Source organism: Desmodus rotundus, chromosome 5, assembly GCF_022682495.2.
Source record: "Desmodus rotundus isolate HL8 chromosome 5, HLdesRot8A.1, whole genome shotgun sequence".
Classification (NCBI taxonomy): Eukaryota; Metazoa; Chordata; class Mammalia; order Chiroptera; family Phyllostomidae; genus Desmodus; species Desmodus rotundus.
This window is the reverse complement of record NC_071391.1, coordinates 113518071-113524161: the sequence shown is the minus strand read 5'-3', so window position 1 is coordinate 113524161 and position 6091 is coordinate 113518071. Positions and strand designations below refer to the sequence as shown.

The following is a 6091-nucleotide window of genomic DNA, read 5'->3' as shown; positions in this document are numbered from 1 at the left end:
ATCTAAGTTGTGTTTTTTCTTGGTAAGGCTTTCATTATTTCTGGAGCACATAATTTAATGGTTCTATAGAAAACCAAATTACTGGCCTTTCTCCTCACATTCATTTTTTCCCTATTTTATCACTTTGAGCAAAGATGAAGAATACAGAACTAACCCTGTTTCATATGCAGACTCTGTCCCCAAGTTTAATGCATCCTTTTAGCTATAATAGTTTTTTTTAATTTTCTAAAAGTAGAACAAATATATAATTTACAGCCAAAGAAGAAACATTTATGTAAGTCTTCAACAAAAATTATGTTCTAATTTCTTGAGTTTCATACAATAACTTTGAGAGGACAAAATTATTCACTTATGTGTGTTTATCAAAACATATATTCATGCCATAGGTCTGAAAAGCTGGAAAATTCAAGGAGCTGTAAACACAGATGTTTAAATCCTTGGGAACACTTCTCAAGAAATCAGCACTGTCTTACAAATACAGAGCTTTAAGTAGAAACAAATGAACAAGAGGAGATTCCAACATTACTTTTAAACCATGAGCACAGGTTTTTTAATGCTGTCATGGATTTATTCAGGACACAGTTGCACAAAAGTATTACCGTCAAAGATTTTTAAGGAGAGTTTTGAGGAATTGAACACACTATATACATACCACCATACAAAGAGCAAAAACTTCTACAAAATATAAAGCCCACCCTTACTCCTTTACATGAAAACATCACCCACAAAACTAAGTCAAGTTTTTTGGAGGCTCTTACGTGTTGTTTTCAAACCAAAGAACTCTAATTTTGATTGATCAATAAGATGATTGATAAGAAAGTCAGTATAGAGAATTAATTTTATTGTATTGGCCAAAAAGTCCGTATGAATTTTTCCATAAAATATGACATTTTCCAATAACTTTATTGATTTGGATATTTTGAGTATGTCGGCCATCTGCCATGTGGTATAATGTTGATTGCTCTCAATAATGCCTTTATTTGATCACTATTAACTTCAACTGTGCTCCCCAACCATGCAACATCGTCCAGCCAGCAATCTCCAGCAAGAAACGTGGCAAACCAGTTTTGACGTGTTTGATCAGCCACCTCACCTTCTCCTTACTCTGCACAAATCTGTTTTTTTGTGTTTCAGTTGTGTTTTTACCTTTCTTGAAATAATAAAGCATAATAAGCCAAAAATGTTACTTATTTTCTTCCATCTTCAATATTAAAATGGCTATATAAAAATTCACCAATTTTGATAATTTTAAAATGCATGCTGATATGACAGCTGTCACAATACAATCTAACAAAATTGTTTTGAATGCAGTTAAAGGCAACTAAACACTACTAGATCCATCTTATGGGAAAAAAACACATGAACTTATTGGCCAATCCAATATAAATACTATTTTAAAATCTGGCATCCTGGCACCCTATGTAATGAGAAGTTGTAGCAACTAAAACAGGGTATTTCAATTGTTAAAAGGAGTAAAATATTAGCTACTTGGATATTCGAATCCCCCCACTAAACTTATCACAAGAGTTTCATTTTACTCAGTTGTGCAACTTTTTTAGTATATCCACAAACTAAAATTTCCTAATTTTTACTGTAGAACCCCAAATCGAATATAGTTAAACCAAAAAAAAAAAAAAAAAGCCATACTATAGTCAGTAACTTAAATGCGTTCCAGTCTGGAAGTGTAACTTCAATTTGCTGACAATAACTTAAAAAATCTTACAAATCCTTGAAACAAAGGGGGAAATTTAGAGAGCCAAGATGAAAAAAGCGATTACCTTGAACATGGGGCCTCACAACAAAAATGGAGACGTATTTGTCTACTTATGCTATGATCAGTGGCCATATAAGAAAACACACACTTGCACTTTTCCCAAATATTTTTCTACTTTTTATGGACATCTGCTTGAAAACATATCTTACTTTTAATGTAGATTTGGTTGCAAATATGTTCCCACTGCCTAATATACTCTAATGAAATGGTATATCTGGTAATGTGTTAAAGTATGGAAGAATGATTGAAGTTCTATTCAGAAAAATTAGAAATACTCGCAGAGTGGAAGCTAAGTCATTTGGGAAGCTAATTAAAATTTTTGGCTTAAATGTGTCATTAATTATCAATAGGCAATTATTCTGACTTTTGGGGAACACTGTTGGTGCTTCCAAAGCCCCTCTGTCTGTTCATTCTTTGTCCTGCTACACAGTCTATAAGTCCAGTAAGCAGTATGTTGCAAAAACTGTGTTGATTATAATATTTGTATCTGAGAAAATACTCAATTTCACTTTGCTTGTTTAAGACTGAGACAGGTCTGAAAAGATAGTTGAGGTGTAAGGCCAAAGGTTGTCCTGAGTATTCATGTTTCTCAACATTTTGTTTTGAGAAGGGGGAGGAGAGTGAAACAAGAAAGGAAGATGATCACAAAGGAATTGTCAAAAGGAAAATTTAAAAATGCACACTTAAAAGCAAAACAAAATAAACAACCATTAGCTTGTCATCATCTTCATTTAGCTTGAAGAACAAAGGGCTTATTTGCATGTCTCTGAACTTACTATAAGCAATTTTTCCTTCAAAAATAAAATATTTTTTTAAGATTTTATGTATTTATTTTAGACAGAGGGGAAGGGAGGGAGAAAGAGGGAGAGGGAGAAATATCGATGTGTAGTTGCCTCTTGCACGTCCCCTACTGGAGACCTGACCTGGCCCACAACCCAGGCTTGTGCCCTGAATGGGAATCTAACCCACATGTCTTTGATTTGCAGGTCAGCACTCAATCCACTGAGCCACACCAGCCAGGGCATCAAAAATAGAATCTTAAGAGTCCCCTAGCTTAAAAGTTTTTAGAAACCTTCCCCAAAGCCATGAACTATATTGTTGACTAGAACCTTAAGTATTCTGCTCTTCTTTTCCAGTTACTCGTGTGGCATATATGCACCCAAAAAACCCTTAGCAAAAATTAAAAAAAAAAACCAACTCATTGCCTTCAAACTAAAGATCTTTGGGTTACCTCTAAAAAATAACCAATTTATTCAAGAGACTATTTTTATTTCACAATCCTGCTGGCTGTGATTTCAGTTAATTCATAAACAACTTTAAAACCTTATGAAAGAAATGTACCGTACTATGCCTGTGTAAGAGCCATCATGTTTTAATTATGGGCTAAAAATGACTAACACAGTGAGCTTGTATTAGATAAATTAAAATTCCATGTAAACTGCTGGGACTTTCACAATGGGGTCAATGAAAATTTTTCTCTACATACTATATGATTATTAATGGACTAGTAAGTCTTATTTGGAATGATAAGGTAAAACTAGTGAAGCCACCCTTTTCCCATTAAAAGTTACACATTATATTCTGTACGGGTTGTTATTATCTGTGAAGAGACAAAGGAAGATGTGATCACTCTATTGCACAGCCAGAAATTTAGGGAATCTGGTCTTAGGATGATCTAGTCATCTTCTTTTTCTCCATCATCTTTAGCATCTAGTCTCTGCTTTTCCCCTAGAAGACTTCTCCTCCTCCTCCTTCTTATCTTTCTTCTTTCCTTTCTCCAGCATAGTCTTCATCCTGAATTTCCTCTCCCATTAAGTATGAGAGACCCACTTCCTCTTCTCCCTCTCCCAATTCTGAGCCTGATTCGTCTTCATCCTCATCCTCATCCCCTTCTTCCTCCTCCTCTTCCTCAAATCCTTCAGATGGTCCAGCTTCACCTTCCTCTTCATTGCCTTCATCTCCATCCTTGTCATCCTCCATGCATGAGTCTGGTGTTCCATCATCTTCCTGACCACATCCGTCTAAGTACGTGATCTGCTGCGGCAGTTCCAAAACACTCTCTCTAGGGCTGTGATCTCATAGTTCCAAAAGTCGAGACTTTTCAATTTTTTAAGATTGTTCAGAGCTTCTAGTGCACTGACATCTTTGATTTTGCTTCTACTCAGACTGAAGTGGATACAATTAGAACAGTTCTCTGCTGGGATTTACAAGCCTCTAGAAGTTGCATTGTTACTAAGTTCCAACTTTTGAAGTTTATTTAAGTTGGAGAGCGGGGCCAGTGAATTTAGTTCCACATTAGCCATACTCAGAACTTCTAGTTTTTTTTTAAAGTATCATTCAGGCCCTCAGTTTCCCCACTGACACACAATGGCAGTTATCAAGGACTAATTGTGTAACCTCCTTCCAGGCTCTGTTCCTTAACTCCAGGTTAATCCTTTTGTTCATGTTGCCCTCTGTTCTTCTGCTACTACTCTCCTTGGTTACCCTGATCTCTTTCCCACTACCCTCAACCCTCAAATTGTAAAAGATTCAGAAATAAATGAAAAAAAACACAAATATAAATACCTACCACTACCACCAAATAGGTGAGGGGGAGAAAGAAGAGATTAGCAAATGGAGTCCAAGGAGCTGGGACTCTAACTCAGCTGCCAACACCTCCTTGTCCCCACACCAGCATGCACTCACACTCACACACACACACGCGCGCGCGCACGCACATACACAACTGCAGTCAGTTCCTTCCTCTCCAATGGCTGCTGAGAGACTCATGAGCAGATATTTTTTTTACAGGCTGGGTTTGGGGTATTTAGCATGTTAAAAAAAAAAAAGGCAGGGAAATTCCATTTTCCTGATACGACTTGGCTCTGGAGCACACTTCCAAATCATGCTGCCTCCTACCCGGGCTCTGTCCTCTTGGAGTTACCTTCCTTTATGCCTCTCATAACCCATGTCAAATTAAACTTTAGGAATTATCACTTTCAACCTTTTACTGCCCTAATCACAAAAACTTCTTTGGTTACACACATCTTGGCAACCAAGGTCTTCTGTGATCAGATCTCTACCTTCTTTTCTATACCAATATACCAAGAATGCAATTTTACATTGTTTCTTTTTCCCCCCACACTCAATCAATTCTTTACAGACACCGGGAAAGACAATAAGCCCGCTGGGAGGGCGGGGCAGGCTTCAGACTATGGAGCCAAAATTAGACCATGAAACAAAATTTAGGATTGAAGGAAAACCCGAAATCTGACAAGGCATGCAGCCAAACCTTAAAAGTAAAGTGACCAATGTCAAGGGTGGGGATCAGCCCTCGTGAGGTTGAAGATTAGGCCTGATGAAATGAGAGGTTCCCTGGGCCATCGGAGCACTGCATGCGCACTTTACGGCTTCTCAGGTAAAGTGTATGTATGTGGACATTTTTTTAAGGTATCAAAATATGTAAGTCTTAAGTTGTGATGCATGAAGAAAGAGACAGAAGAAGAGAAGGAAGGAGGGAGGGAAGAAGGAAGAAAGAGAGGTGGGGGGTGGAGAGAGAGAGAGAGGGGGAGAGAAACACCAAAAACAGAGGATAAAAAGACTGTAGACGTGCTTATGTTATTTCAAATTAATGTTTTGGGTTCCTTTGGATATATTCCCAGAAGTGGGATCGCTAGGTCAAAAGGAAGATCCATTTTTTAATTTTTTGAGGTATCTCCATACTGCTTTCCACAGTGGCTGCACCAAATACCATATGATTTCAATCATATGTGGAATTGAATGAACAAACTAAACTAACAACCAAAACAGAAACAGACTCATGGGTAGAGAACAGGATGACAGCAAAGAGGGGAGGGGTGGAGGGAGGGAGCAAAAAGGAAAAAAGACTCAGGGGCGTGGACAACAGTGCAGTGATTGTGGGGGGCAGGGTGTAAGGGGACTAAATGGTAATGGAAAAATACAACAAAATTTTTAAAAATTAAAATTAAAAAAGACTAGAATTTCTGTTGCCCTCTCACTCAGAAAGTATTTCTATCACAGAGGTGGCTATAATGCAAATTCCAAACTTAGGCATTTAAATACACTTTTTAAATGCCCGGTTCTTCAGAATTGTAAGAACATTACAGCTAGATGGAAGATAATTTTTTATCATCCTCTTATATGTCAAATTCCTTTGAGCTATTTACAGCATTCAAAAAGGATATTGACAGATCAGCAAAAATGAAAGGGCATTTTCATCACCTTGAGAAATGGCGATCAAAGGAAGTGTGCCAACCGATTCAAATGTGATCAATGCCTGTTTCCTTTCTTTTCTGTCATAAACTGTGACTAAAAAGA

The 6091-nt window shown here is 37.3% G+C and overlaps 1 pseudogene; it reads right to left on the bottom strand.

The window, feature by feature from the left end:
• Positions 1 to 3449: 3449 nt before the first annotated feature.
• Positions 3450 to 4207, bottom strand: LOC112302943 (acidic leucine-rich nuclear phosphoprotein 32 family member E pseudogene; annotated as a pseudogene).
• Positions 4208 to 6091: the final 1884 nt, after the last annotated feature.